Below are 14503 nucleotides of genomic sequence, written 5' to 3'. Positions count from 1 at the left end.
CCGGGTTTTATGTTGGAAAGTTATTGTTTTCACTCAGCTAGTTACGTTTGTCTTTTGTTGACAAGAACGATGGTTCTTGTCACTAAGTTCCTGTTTTGGGTTTAACGCATATACTGTTTCTGCTTTGGGTTACATACTGTTCCTGCTTATGTTGTGCGTTTCGGTTGTTTTTGATAAGTGTGTCACATCTGTTATTTGTTTGAATGGACGGCCTGAACTTTTCCGGTTGCGGTGCTATGGTATGATCTGATTTACTGAATGTGTTATAATCAATGTGCTACAATGGTGTGGTTTGGCTTTCCAAAGTGTGTTACAATGTGTCTATAGCTGATAGTGTGTATTATAATAAGTTGTGTATAGTAGATATGCTACTGTTTAGGATTTAAATGCGCCAAAATGTAGGCATTTGTTGTATACGCGAAGTAAGCCGTAAAACCAATAGCAGCGCCATCTCGAGGCAATAACACAACTATTCTACACTTCGCAGTAGCGCCATCTACATAGTTAATTATGCAAACCATGGGGTCAAAGGGTGGTGTATTGGCTAATAACTAGGAAACATTTGTATGTTAACGGAAATAGGGGAAATTAAGCCAGCGTACAAACCCCAAAAGTAAACATCGCTAACGGAACACAGCATCAGCACAATATTCAGTTTTAACTCATGGGTTTCATGCTGCTCTGAGTGAACATTTTGTGTTTGAATAATGGTAAGATCATTATCGCCATTGACATTAGCTTTAGGGTTTGATGCGTCGTTACCCATTTTATAAATATGTGCTGTATTGGTAAATCTATCGCATGGGAGTTCATATGTTTTTACACATTGGGATAGGTTTTCACAACAGTGTGTACGGGGAATGTTTGTTCATCAATTCATTTTGCACTACACTGCACTAAATGTTTTTATTTTTCTTTCTGTACTGCACTTTTTTCTGGCAGTTCATACACCGTTATTGTTTACATGTAGGTCACTTGTTCAATCTTCACTGATTAAATTTCCGTAAAAAAATGCACATTTCACACTTTTGTTCATGCGTCTACGCGACACTGCTCACATGACTTTCGGCGAGTTAACTTGCGCTTTACGTTACCGTTATACGTATCATATTTTTCTTGTTTTTACTTTAACTTCTGCCCGTCGATTGCAGATTATGGTCACGGTCGCCATGTAATGGGTTAGGCGATAGCTACGGTCGCCATATGATGAGCGTACAGCTGTACCTCAAGTACCGTCGCGGTAGGTCAGTTTTTACTGACATGAGCCGAGGTGGAATAACACTTTTGTTCGAAGCGGACTTTTCAACACTTGATCGTCCAGGCGATCATAGAAACCTTTAGGAGGTTTCCCTTACTGGAAACGTTGGAGTTTAGAAGCCTTACCTTGGGTAGGGGGACATAACTAAACTCTTGAAATAAGTTGGAAGGCGAAGTATTAGGAAGCGTAACGTCCTATCTTGGCAGTCCGAACGAATCTGACTTGCCAGGGCCGGAATTGGTTTTATTTATACTCAACGGGTTTCGTACATTTGGTTTTGGAATGTGTTTTTGTCCTAATTAAAGGTTATTGATATGAAGTACAATTAATACATTTTATTGGTGTGAGGTGTCTGTCAATTTGTCCCTATGCTGCGCTTTTAGTGTTTTTACAAAGGTTCTGGAAAGTTTCAACTGTTCTAGCCAAAGAACGAGTGCGTTCGTCGATCTTTGCCTACACTGCGCTTTTTAGCAATAAGTTGCTATGCGTTCTCTGTTTGTCCACTTTGCCGCAGTAACGCTTGAATTGCTTATGCTGCGCGTTTCGGTTGTTTTCAATAAATGTTTCTCAATTGTTTTTTCTATGAACGGTATGGTCTGGGTATGTTGCTATGGTGTGGATTGATTTGCTGATGTGTTATAATGAATGTGTTGCAATGGTGTGATTTGGCTTTCCAAAGTGTGTTACAATGTGTCTATAGCTGATAGTGTGTATTATATTCATATTCATATTCATATTCATATTCAAATTTATTTGTCTACCTTTTGGTTACACAAATACTTAAATAATACTTATTACCTAATCTCCTAACCTAACAAAAATTAACACAAATTATCAAAAATTTGAGTAAATTTTTTTTTAGAAAATTAGAATCTAAAATTTAAAAATTAAAAATTAAGGCAGCACGGGATTATGGAGGGTTCTGATGCGGGATCGGAAAGAGGATAAGGGAAGGTTGAAATCAAACATAGAGAATACACAGTTAAATCGACGAATTGCACGAAGAAGGGGGTCATTACGGCCCACTGCAGTTCGGCGGGAAGGGATCACTAGGGGAGGGCGGTTTCGAAGAACACGGTTAGGGGCGTAGAAAGGGATAGAAGAAAGAAGGGAAGGAGAATCAATATTACCAAGGAGTAATGCGGCAATAAAGGTGGACTGGGCATGGGAACGGCGGTTTTCCAATAGTTCCAGGCCAAGCTGCCGACACCTGTCCTCGTAAGGAGGTATGGGGGAGGACAATCTACCCAGGATTTTACATATAGCAAACCTGGTGAACGATCGCTGCACCCGCTCGATACGTTCCACATGGGTTCGAGCTGTAGGGGACCAGACTATTGAGCAGTACTCCAAAATCGATCTGACCAGAGAGCAGAACAGAGTCTTCAGGCACATTGGGTCGGAGAAATCGCACGCAATTTTCTTTAGGAGACCCAATGTTTTCCGCGCCTGATTGACAACTGAGTCAATGTGGTGGCTGAAGGTGAGGCCTCTGTCAAGCAAGACACCGAGGTCTTTTACGACACAAACACGATTGACTTGTACAGAATTTAGGACGTACGAGTAAGTGATTGGAGACTGCGAACGACTAAACGAAATGACGTTACACTTATCAGGACATAATGTGAGGGAATTACTAGAACACCAAGACGAAAAACGATCAAGAATATTTTGTAGGGAAATGCAATCTCTAGGAGACGAAACTGGGAGAAAGATTTTGAGGTCGTCTGCGTAGCAGAGGAAACACTCAGGAGGGAGGGTGGTACGGACATCATTAATAAAAATTATGAACAGCAAAGGACTTAGAACACTACCTTGCGGTACGCCTGCACTACATGAAAAGGGAGTCGAAAACATATCATTAAATTTAACACTATAGGAACGATCACATAGAAAAGAACGTAACCAAGATACAAAAAGATTATTGACGTCAAGTTGTGAAATTTTATTTAGAAGTAAGGAATGAGGAATACGATCAAATGCAGATTTGAAGTCAGTATAAATAGTATCAACTTGTTTAACTGACTCTAACTGGGATGATACGAAAGAGGTGAAGGACATAAGGTTAGTTGTTGTAGAACGGTTAGGAAAAAAGCCATGTTGCTGAGGGATAATAGTAGAAGAGGTGAGTTTAAACACATAGGTATGGATAATATGCTCAAATACCTTGGTTATTGCGCATTGTATTGAGATGCCACGGTAATTGGAAATGACAGACGGGTTACCTTTTTTGTGAATGGGAACTAGCCATGCCCGCTTCCACAATAAAGGGAATGAAGACGAGGACAAAGATAGGTTAAACAATTTTACCAATAGAGGGACGAACAGAAAAGGTGACTTTTTTAAAACCGAGGCTGGTATTCCATCCGGTCCAGGGGAGAAGGATGGCTTAAGTTTTTTAAGAGCTTCAGAGACTGTATTAACATTGACAATACCCTCAGCCCATGCGACGGAGTTTAAACCAGGCAATATGCCCTCAGACTCCGTCAAAGGTTCACTCTCCGGTCTAGACAGACCATTGGCGAAATGCTCAGCGAATAGGGAACAGGTGTCAGCAGCATTGTCCGTAGTGACCGAACCGAGCGACATGGAAGTAGGAAGGGAAGAGGGATTACGACGCTTCTTGGCATAAGACCAAAAAAGTTTAGGATTACGGTATAACATGCATTGAAGCCTTCCAAGGTACAACCTATAACTGGCCCGATTATAAATACTAAAAGCAGAAGCGGCATATTTGAAAACTCTACGATTATACTCAGAAGGAGTTGAGCCGAGTTTTTTGAGGGCGCGTGTTCTATCCGCCTTTAATGACCGCAATGTAGCATCATACCAAGGAAGGCGAGAGGAGGGTTTAGAACGAGGACAACATAAAGGGAGAGCTGCCTTAACAATATTACTAAATTGCTCCACCGCTACGTCCACAGTGGAGGGAGAATCGGTTCTAATTTCTAAAAAATTCCAATCAGAGTTGGTTATGATTTCCCTAAATTTTTCTAAGTTCATTTTCCGAAAATTCAACTCAGATTTTTTATCTCTAACATTATTACCATTATGCGGTAAAGGAACATTTACTACGAATTCCAGAGGTGGGTGATAATGATCTAATTTAACAATAGGGTCAATACTACAAGAAACTGATGAACATGAATATGTCACTAACTCATTAACAAAAACTAAATCTAGTTGCCTCCGAAAAATATTTACGACCCCTGAAAGTTGACGCAGATTGAATTCAGCTAATCCGTCTATAAAGTAGGATGAGGCAGGGTTAACGGCAAGCGGTGCGAAATAATCTTCATTTTGAGACCACGATAGTCCAGGTTGATTGAAATCACCGCATAAGACAAACAAATCCCTATCTTTCATGCGAGATTGTATTAATGTAATTGTATTGAAGAATGAGTCTAACGTGTCAGTATTCGAGCTGAGGTTTGGAGGTAAATACACACCACCAACAAAGAGTGAATGACCGTTCAGTTTAATTTGAATCCATAAAAGTTCTAACGAGCATTGGGATACTTCAATGTGCAGCGACAAGAGCTTAGCGGAACAGGCAATGAGTACACCACCGCCGCGAGAGCAGGTACTGTTAGCGCTTGAACGATCACAACGATAGACGGTATACTTTCGGTCACAGAAGAGGGATGAAGGAATCGAATCGTCCAGCCATGTCTCAGTTAATATTATGACATCATAGCTCGCAACTTCGAGAGAGATGCGAAGATCCGAAAGTTTGGGTTTGAGACCGCGAGTGTTTTGATAGTAAAATTTTAACGGAGATTTAGAGTGCGAGTGTGTAAGTAGTGTTGCTATTGCTGCTGTGATGATCGAGGAGGTGACGTCGAGACTGCAGTGTTGTTGGTGGAGGCCGTAATGTTGTTGTTTGTTTCCATATGAATAGATACATCAGTGTTTGTGGTGACAGGTACGTTTGTATTTGTTGGTGCTGTAGAGGTAGTGGTCATGAGATTTGCCGACAATGTAGAAATAGGAGCATTCCTACGATCCGTGAACTTTTTGAAGACAGTTCCGATCGGCCACGATGAGCATAATAATGCTTTCTCCTTATAATCCGGCGACAAACCGACTTTAAACGAAGAGAAAGTCAGAGTGCGGACATCGCGGTTAAGTGGCACCAGCTTAAAAACGGTGACATCCTCGATGCCGATTTGCTCCTTGACGAAAGTCTCCACTTCTAAGATTGTGGCTGTCGGGCGGCAGCGCGACAGGTACAACCAGAATTTAGGCGTTTCTGGTGGTAGGAGCAATGTGGCATGAGCTGAAGTGGCGATAGGTGCGGTGCCATTTAGAAGCGGGGAGGTGGCGACAACGGACGGCGGAGAACGGTCCATTAAACGACGTTTTGCCGGGTTGCTAAGTTCGGTGGCTGGTGTTGACGAAAGAACTGGTGCTTTGGATGTCGATGTCTTGCGTTGAATGGTGAATGTAGAAGTGTGTGAAGCAGGACGAGTATCTGTGTGTTGATCGAGTGAGGATAGCATCGTGCGTTTTAGCGATTCCGCGGCAGCATCCATACGTGTTTGGAACTCAGCTGACAGCTGAGATTTGAGATCGGTGAGTGCCGCCGTTAGCTCAGCAATCATCACTGAGTGTCCGTTGCGGCGATTCTCCGAACAATTGTGGCAAAGCCACAGAATTTGAGAATCTTCTTTGATGAGATCCTTGACTGCGGCACTACTTACACCAAGACACGAACGATGAGCCCATCGCTTGCAGAAGCCGTCGCAAGTGTAAGTAAGTTCCTCGGATGACGAAGCACGGGCGCAGGTCAAACAGTGATCAGCCATGACGGTTCAATAGCCTCACCGCGCCAAGGAGTATACACTTTATATAACTTATACAGGCTTCGAGCACTTGAGTATATGAACAGTTTATTGAGGTTTGCACAACTGATAATCAGAACACAGTGCAATGATAGAACCAGATCGGGATTTGCGAAAATAAGTGCACCGAAATTTGCGAAAATTCGCAACAAGTTTGAATGCGAAATATTTCACAGGCTGTGAAATATGTTTGCAGCTTGAGATAGAGAAGTTTTCGATCGCTTTGCGCAGCTGGAATATATCAATCCAAAAATTTCAGCGCTGAAAATTTCGAAATATTTCATTTATAAGGTTACAACAATTTTGAATGCGAAATATTTCACAGCTATGGGCTGTGAAATATGTTAGCAGTTTGAGTTTGAGAAGTTTTCGATCGCTTTGCGCAGCGGGATGTTTGTAGTTTGAGTTTGAGAAGTTTTCGATCGCTTTGCGCAGCGGGTAGTGTAATTTGGCTTTCCGAAGTGTGTTACAATATGTCTATAGCATATAGTGTGGTTTATAATAAGTTCTGTATTGTAGATTTGCTACAGCAGCATCTAATGTTATTTAAATCTTCACTGACGTAGCACGAACACAGTGAGCATTGTGACGCCATTGATATGATGAACGGTTTGTTGTTTGTGGGGTTTGGTGTGTAGGTGTAGCCGAGAAAGTAAATTCACATTGGCAATTGGCAGGCAATTAAGTGCGCAACATGTGCAATATTGTGTACCACGGCAAACTGGATGGTTGCTAGTAAGTACAATGCTACTTTATTGCCAAAAAAAAAAACTATGTAAATAATTCGACGATAACTGGGTGGTAAAAATGGTCTTCTTTTTGCTTTGACGACCTACTTTATAAATAATATAACAACTACTATAAATATTCTACCGAATCGTATTGCAGCACTGGCCGCACCAAATTGCAGTATAGCGTCTTGATGCCGATCGGGTTTGCTATGTCGCCTGCTATTTGCTTTAGTAAGCCGTTCAATTGGTTGCCCTTGGTGACAACATGGTCTAGCTGGTCCGTGTAGGCCGCGTCGATCTGCAAGCCGACATCGATGGTCCTATGGCAGAGGCTAACGAACTTAACCAGATTAGCGGTGGTTAAACGTTGATAAATACACGAAAGCAGTGAATCACGAAAAACTTGAGACCAGGATAGGTGCGATAGTGTTACCACAACGCTTAAGCGAAGAAGCTCTGATCCCGTCTGGAACAAACGAAGGTTTCAGTCTGTCAAGCGCTTTCGAGACTGAAGATTCATCGATGATCGGCAAATTGGGAGTCATAGCATGGTACAGTGCGTCGGTTATCTCGGACCGAGTATCTGCGTACAGACGGCGTTCAAGGGCCTGGCCACGCCCGAATGCAGAGCCGTTTGCCTACGATTCTATCTTCACCATTAACATGAGAGGGACAGGGCAAAGACAAGGCAAAAGAGACACAGAAAGATTTCCTCACGGCTATACAGGTCCTTTTGATGCGTTGTCTATGCGTCTCGCTCGGTATCACAGCGGCAGATGGCAGGTAAGCAGTACAAATGCTGCTACCTGATACGTACACATGTTTAACGAACACAACTATTCGGGATGGCTCGATAAAGTCGGGTGGACGCCTAGCCCCACCGCTAGCCCGCAAACTGTTTGCATTGAACATCGATCGCATCGCATCGCGCAATATAGTGCTAGGACTAGTTATCCATATGACTCGCGAGATTAACGATATACCTTGTACCAAGGCGCTCAATTGCTCATTCATCCGATCGTTGATGGAATATGCAAATTTCGTATAGTGGCCAACTGCAGCGCGTCCGTTAGCTCGATTGGAATCAATCCAGCGCAAAATTACGCGATTTGCACTTCGCTCATGGAACCAAAGGCTCGATTACCGGACTAGGTGTTTGCTAATCGGGTAACCTACCCTAAGTGAGCGAATACGAAAAGCCAGGTTGTCGTTCATCACGGGACTTCTCGACGGCCGTATTGACTCTCCGTCACTACAGGCTGCCATCAACCTGTACGTTCCTGCCAGGCCGCTCCGGACTCGGGCAATGTTGGCCCTCGACGACCGTAGAACGCAATTTGGCTCCTCTGACCCGTTCCTTGTCATGTGCCGTGCTTTCAACGCCGTCAGCGACGCTTTTGAGCCGAGGATTTCGCCAACTGAGTTTAATGATCGTGTTTCTGTGTTAAATTTGGTTCCATAGTGCGCATTTTTATGTTCTATGTTATTGTAATCCATTGTAAAACACTCATTGTAAAACTTTGTTAGATTGGTTCGAGAGAGCATTACCCTTCTAGCAAAGAAAATGTAAAAGTGTGAAAGTTTCAGGCGAGGGGCATGTAGAAGCAGGGGGAGACGGTTTGAAATACGCGGAATTGCTCGGAGGCGAGAGCATGTTTTGTTTCTTACACAGTTCTTGCACTCACACAATTACACATGTGTGAATGTGTGCGTTCATTTTCAGCCAACGCGCTCAGTTTGGTTTTCTCGCAGCGGCTTGTTGGTGTCGGTGTCTCGCTCGCACTAGTGCAGCGAGTGTTCCTCGTGCGTTCCCTTTCTTGCTACCACACAAAATCGTCAGTACATTCCAAGCCTTCGCAGTGTGAGGCTGCGCGCGTTTTAGCCTAAATCCCGGGCACTCGATGTAATTTGAAGTGAAGTGAAATATTGAAGTATTATTTATTTAAATTCACATTATTACGGCCTCGGCCGTATTTTCAATTGATGAAGTGTTGTGCGCATTGAAATATAGCTGCGATAAGCTGTCATAATTCAACATGAATATGTAAATTATGCAGCTTTATTTCAATGAATTTTTTAGCATTCAACATAAACTACATACGGTCTGTTCCCGAGTTACGCGGTTTCTGCGTTCCCGACGAATAGGCGTAACTCGAATATCCGCGTAAGTCGAATTTCACGTTTTTGACTAAAATACTTTTGATTACTCGGAGTTTTTGATTTAATCAAGTAGTTTTATATACTTTGTCACTTATGGTGACGACGCGATCGTTTAAGGATCGACAAGGAGCGTCCGTATTTTAGCTAGCGGCCGCTAGAGGTCTCGGACTGGACGATAAACGTTCGGACTGAACGAAAGGGATCGACCGAGCGTTTGACGGACAGCCGGTGACCGCATGGACTGCGAAATAGGGCTTTCTTTTTGATCCCGGACCTGCGTGGAAGCGGACGAATTTTTAGTTTTTATTTTTTCACTCTCTCGGCTACTAAAATTTTGTGCTGTTAAAGGCAAAATAAAATAATCCTGAATTACTTAAAAAAGCCGTTTTTTGGTAAATTATTTATCTGCAGGCCGGGCGTTGTGCTAACGCGCAACACACTTTATCATTTATTTGATATGATTCGTGCAGAAAATTCTAATATTTCTGGCTTTTAAGCGGTTTCAATTTGTTAGCAAACATGCAATGCATACCGAACTTGATGCAAATTTTACTGATTTGACATGTGATCTGTCAAATTTAGAAATCCGCGTATCTCCGAATCCGCGTAAGTCGAGAATCGTGTAACTCGGGAACAGACTGTACATGCAGTAAGGCGGGTACTTAAAGTGACGTTTTTTTATTATTTACAATAAAAAATATGTGTGGTTTTGTGGCAAGATTGTGGTTAGCGATGTGTGGAACTGTGCCTTAAGTTTCAATAAAGTGTTAAAATATTTAACGAGTTTGATGTGTCTCAGTTTTTTTCGATGCATGCGATTTTATTACGCTGCAAACCAAAGTGAACGAAAGCGCACAGCGCACAACGCGCAGCGCAAACCAAAAAGAACGCCCCGCTGCGCAAAGCGATCGAAAACTTCTCTATTTCAAACTGCAAACATATTTCACAGCCCGTGGCTGAAGTGTGTCCGTGGCTGTGAAATATTTCGCATTCAAACTTGTTGCAAATTTATAAATGAAATATTTCGAATGTTTCAGCGTTGAAATTTTTGGATTGAAATATTTCTTCGATCGGAATCCAAGCGTTTTCCCTGACATTTCTGCTCGCTTTTTCGATCGCTTTTGGCGGAAAGCGATCGAAAATCCGAGCTACAAAACTGCTCGATTTTGTCGTGCCCCGCTGCGCAAAGCGATTGAAAACTTCTCAAACTCAAACTGCAAACATATTTCACAGCGCATGGCTGTGAAATATTTCGCATTCAAAATTGTTGCAAATTTATAAATGAAATTTTTCAAAATTTTCAACGCTGAAATTTTTGGATTGAAATATTTCTTCGATCGGAATCCAAGCGTTTTCCCTGACATCCCGCTGCGCAAAGCGATCGAAAACTTCTCAAACTCAAACTGCAAACATATTTCACAGCGCATGGCTGTGAAATATTTCGCATTCAAAATTGTTGCAAATTTATAAATGAAATATTTAGAAATTTTCACCGTTGAAATTTTTGGATTGATATATTTCTTCGATCGGAATCCAAGCGTTTTCCCTGACATTTCTGCTCGCTTTTTCGATCGCTTTTGGTGGAAAGCGATCGAAAATCCGAGCTACAAAACTGCTCGATTTTGTCGTGCGGGATTTCTGCTCGCTTTTTCGATCGCTTTTGGCGGAAAGCGATCGAAAATCCGAGCTACAAAACTGCTCGATTTTGTCGTGCGGGGCGGGGAGAGAGGGTGTTCAGCGCAACGCGTAAAGTGCGGCAACAGCGCAGCGCAAACCGCGAGAAACGCGAGAGATGGGGTAACAGCTGATCCGCGCATCCAGCGCAACGCAAGAGGAAAGAAATGGGAGGGAAGGGGTTTCAGCTGATCAGCTGTTTTGTATCGAGAGAGCGCCCCGTGAAATTTGAAGGCAAGCGAGGGAGCGCTATGCGCGCGCTTGCTCTCTATTCGGAAAAAAATCACTGCCGCTCGACTATGGCGGGCAATACAAATTCCACCGAACCTCTTCTCCCTGTTTCTACATGCTCCTCGCCTGTAAATTTCTCTCTCTTTGCCTGTAGGGTACTGTCCATCGATATACAAAGAAACATAAACATAAACATAAACATCTATAGATGATAAATTTATCAATGTTAAATAGTATACTATCCGGTAAAGAGTCATTTAACCATGTTTCTGTTCACGCATTGATATCATATTCGGCTTCGTCGGCCGCTAGTCGCAGATATCAGTACATTTGGATCGTAGTCTGGCAGTATTTTGGTAATAAATGCTAAGCTATTCATTTGGCAAACGCAGTAATGATGAATCATTGGACACTAATCATTGTTTAGCATAGTCTGTACATGTGCGTTTAACAGTAGCAGGAAGGTAGTCTGGTAGAGATCGGTCCGACTGCTTGCGTACAGCTCCTGTAGCCCTCATAGGTTAATTAACAGACACTGTTGACGATGAAGAGATGGAAACAGGAATGGTTGATTGCTGCAGCGGTGATGATGGGCAGGTTGGTGTAGTATTGGTAGTACTCAGCGGGTAAGCAAAGACAACTGACGGCGGCGAGCACTGAGAGGCCAAAGATCTATCGATAGGTCGCTGAGCGTCCAGCGCTCCTGGATTAGTAGTTGCAGAACTGGTTGTAGAAGGATCCAAGCGGGCAACAATAGTCGTGACGATGTTCGTGTTGGTGATCTCATCACGGAGAAGCAGGTAACTCGGTGAGAATATCATTTGTGCAAGCAGCGCAATGTGATAAAAAAATCACTTAATTCTCAGGCTTTCGACATACATGCAACGCACAACGGGCGCTCATGAATTAATCCGCTTTTATATCCTTCCTTTTTCCGCGTATTCTGCGTTCCGCGTCCTCGCTGCCAATCGTGATTTGAGTGGAATGTGCTCTCTCGGTTAGGGCCGGTACCGAACACACTCGCGTGTATATTTGGTCCTATGAGCGCCTATCATACTGCATCCTTTCATGTACATGTAGTGTGGTCTTTTTCTATCGTGTGGATGTTGCCTGATTCAATCGCGTTTGGCGCCTAGAAATTGTAATCGAAGCCTCTAACGCGTTTTGATCATCATAGAGTGCACAATCCATTCTTACCGATCCCGACAAGGTTTCAATTAATTTGTGCTGTGATAATGGCAACACGTCGTGATAAGCGAAGTGGTATGGTGTACCATGCACCTTAGCCTTTCACAATCCACAGCAATGGATAAGTGTAATGTAAAAACTGAAAAATAAGATTGATTGAATGTGTTCCATGTCGTGTCTGGTGTAATTAATTTTGTCTTTGGCTATTTTAGATAATCATTCTTTATCAATTGCTGCTCATTGTGTCTTTTTTTTACTGTACAGAAAATCTTCCATCATCGAAGAGCGATAGTAAGGAGGAAGGCGCGATGAGCTACAGCAGCGGTGGTGATACCGATACGGACGATGGTTTGCCACACGAGGTGCCGCTGCAAGATCGTCTGTTCGGTGCAAGCGTCGTTTGAGGATCGCTTGAGACTGTGGGAACTACAGACCAGCCAAATGCATAGCGCCTTGGCCTTTTTACTTGTCTACATTAGGCAGCACCAACCGCACTGCAAATTGCCACTCGATTCCCGGACGTTCACGCACACACCGGTGTTGAAATCCCCGGAAGCGGAGATAACGTCCATCGGCGGAGGACGTCTGTGGTACAGAGGTGTGGCCACATGTTTGCAGCGATATTGTCGGTAAGAGTTGAAAAGTCACTAAATTTTTCATTACGTTCAATCCCGCTGCGCAAAGCGATCGAAAACTTCTCAATCTCAAACTGCAAACATATTTCACTGCCCATGGCTGTGAAATATTTCGCATTCAAAATTGCTGCAAATTTATAAATGAAATATTTCGAAATTTTCAGCGCTGAAATTTTAGGATTGAAATATTTCTTCGATCGGAATCCAAGCGTTTTCCCTGACATTTCTGCTCGCTTTCTCGATCGCTTTTGGCGGAAAACGATCGAAAATCCGAGCTACAAAACTGCTCGATTTTGTCGTGCGGGATGGATTGTTCCGTGTTCCCACTAGTGAGTACGTTCGGTTTTATTTTAGCAATGTGAAACCTTCAATCAAGGGTTTTGAGATCGACTTTTTTGTAGATGGTATGCCGCTCTATAAAAGTAGTCAGGTAATAGATGTCAGTTTTGCCCAATATGAATGAAAGTTTTTAATCTGCCTGATTCTTCCGTTATGGTAGTGGTCATATTCTGTGGCGAATCCAATCTTAGCTATTATTCGTACAACGCCTGTCATAAATTCCCATACAGTACAGAGGATCAAGAAAGGACTAACGAATTGTTCTGTGATGAAAAGTACCCGTATCATATCATCCGCCCTACTCCACAACCTGATATGATAACCTGTGTAAACGGATTTTGTGTCAGAATGCATGCATGCACCAGACAGATAAAGGAGTGCTGGTAAGATAAATAGACAAATGGATTAACGGCCATCCAGTGGTAAAGTTTAAGCTGTCCCGACAGTAACAGCGTGTTTTCATCTAAGCCTGCGTTCAAACTTCCTACGAAGGCTTCTAATGTTGCATTATGTCATGCTTTGGAAGGCTGGTTTACAGGATGTTTTTCCATTATGCAGGTTTCGTGGTACTGAAGGACAGACTTTGCGATGCAGCGTACCAGCATTTCATACTGTTGTTTGTTGCGATCACTTTCCTCTTCACGTCGCACTATCAGAACAAATGGGAGTATGCAGCATCGTTGCTGGAGCAGTTTGTGGCAGATTATGCTCATGTTTACAGCCCCACGCTTGTGAACAGCAATGTGCATAATCTGCTGCACGTTTACGATGACGTTTTTTGATTTGGGGATATTAACACCACATCGGCATACGATTACGAGGCGAAGCTGCACGATGTTGGAAAATTGGTCCATTCTAGGAGGAACAGCCTAGCACAAGCAGCCCATCGTTGATTGAGCTAGAGCACATCGAGATTGCTAAAGAATGCAATACAGCAACTGCAGCAGAATGTTTCATCCAAAAGGTTAAGGGCAAAGAGATAACTGCCACTGTAAGGAAAGGATTGATGTTACGAACCAATTTTCGCGATCAGTGGTACATGACGAATGATGGCACCATCGTTATGTACCACACCGCAATACATCAGGGCGCGCAGCTAATCGTTGAAGGGCATGCCCTGAAACAAAAATATTCTGCTTTTAGCCAGCCTGACCCTTCCGAGCATGTTTTAATGTTTCGGGGAAGTGTTAAAGACGTTGATTCTGGTCAAATTCAACGCACGCTGAGCAGCTCAAGCTTCTCTTAGCTTGCTGCTGTAGAAACCGCTAAATAGGGCTAGTAATTGTTTGTGACATTAACACATACCTTTGTAACGGTAAATAAACAAACTAAAAATAACTAAGCCGAAAGTCGTTTTATCGTCTGATTTGAGGAAAGAAACGGGCTACTCTTATTGACAAGCTTTTCGTTAAGTATCATTTTTAATTAGAAGGAAAGCGGCAT

At 42.9% G+C, this 14503-nt stretch overlaps 1 long non-coding RNA gene across 2 annotated transcripts; it reads left to right on the top strand.

Annotated features, from left to right (window-relative positions):
* Positions 1-10618: 10618 nt before the first annotated feature.
* Positions 10619-13627, top strand: LOC133392900 (uncharacterized). 2 transcript variants are annotated; one of them, XR_009765878.1, is made up of 3 exons: positions 10619-12715; positions 13076-13151; positions 13221-13627. It is a non-coding gene; the product is annotated as an uncharacterized LOC133392900 (long non-coding RNA). The 2 variants fall into 2 exon arrangements; XR_009765877.1 differs by having other exon boundaries at positions 13076-13627.
* The last annotated feature ends 876 nt before the right edge of the window (positions 13628-14503 follow it).

Source organism: Anopheles gambiae, chromosome 3 (assembly GCF_943734735.2).
Source record: "Anopheles gambiae chromosome 3, idAnoGambNW_F1_1, whole genome shotgun sequence".
Lineage (NCBI taxonomy): Eukaryota > Metazoa > Arthropoda > Insecta > Diptera > Culicidae > Anopheles > Anopheles gambiae.
Note: the sequence above shows the minus strand (reverse complement) of the source record. Positions and strands in the feature narration are given on the sequence as shown.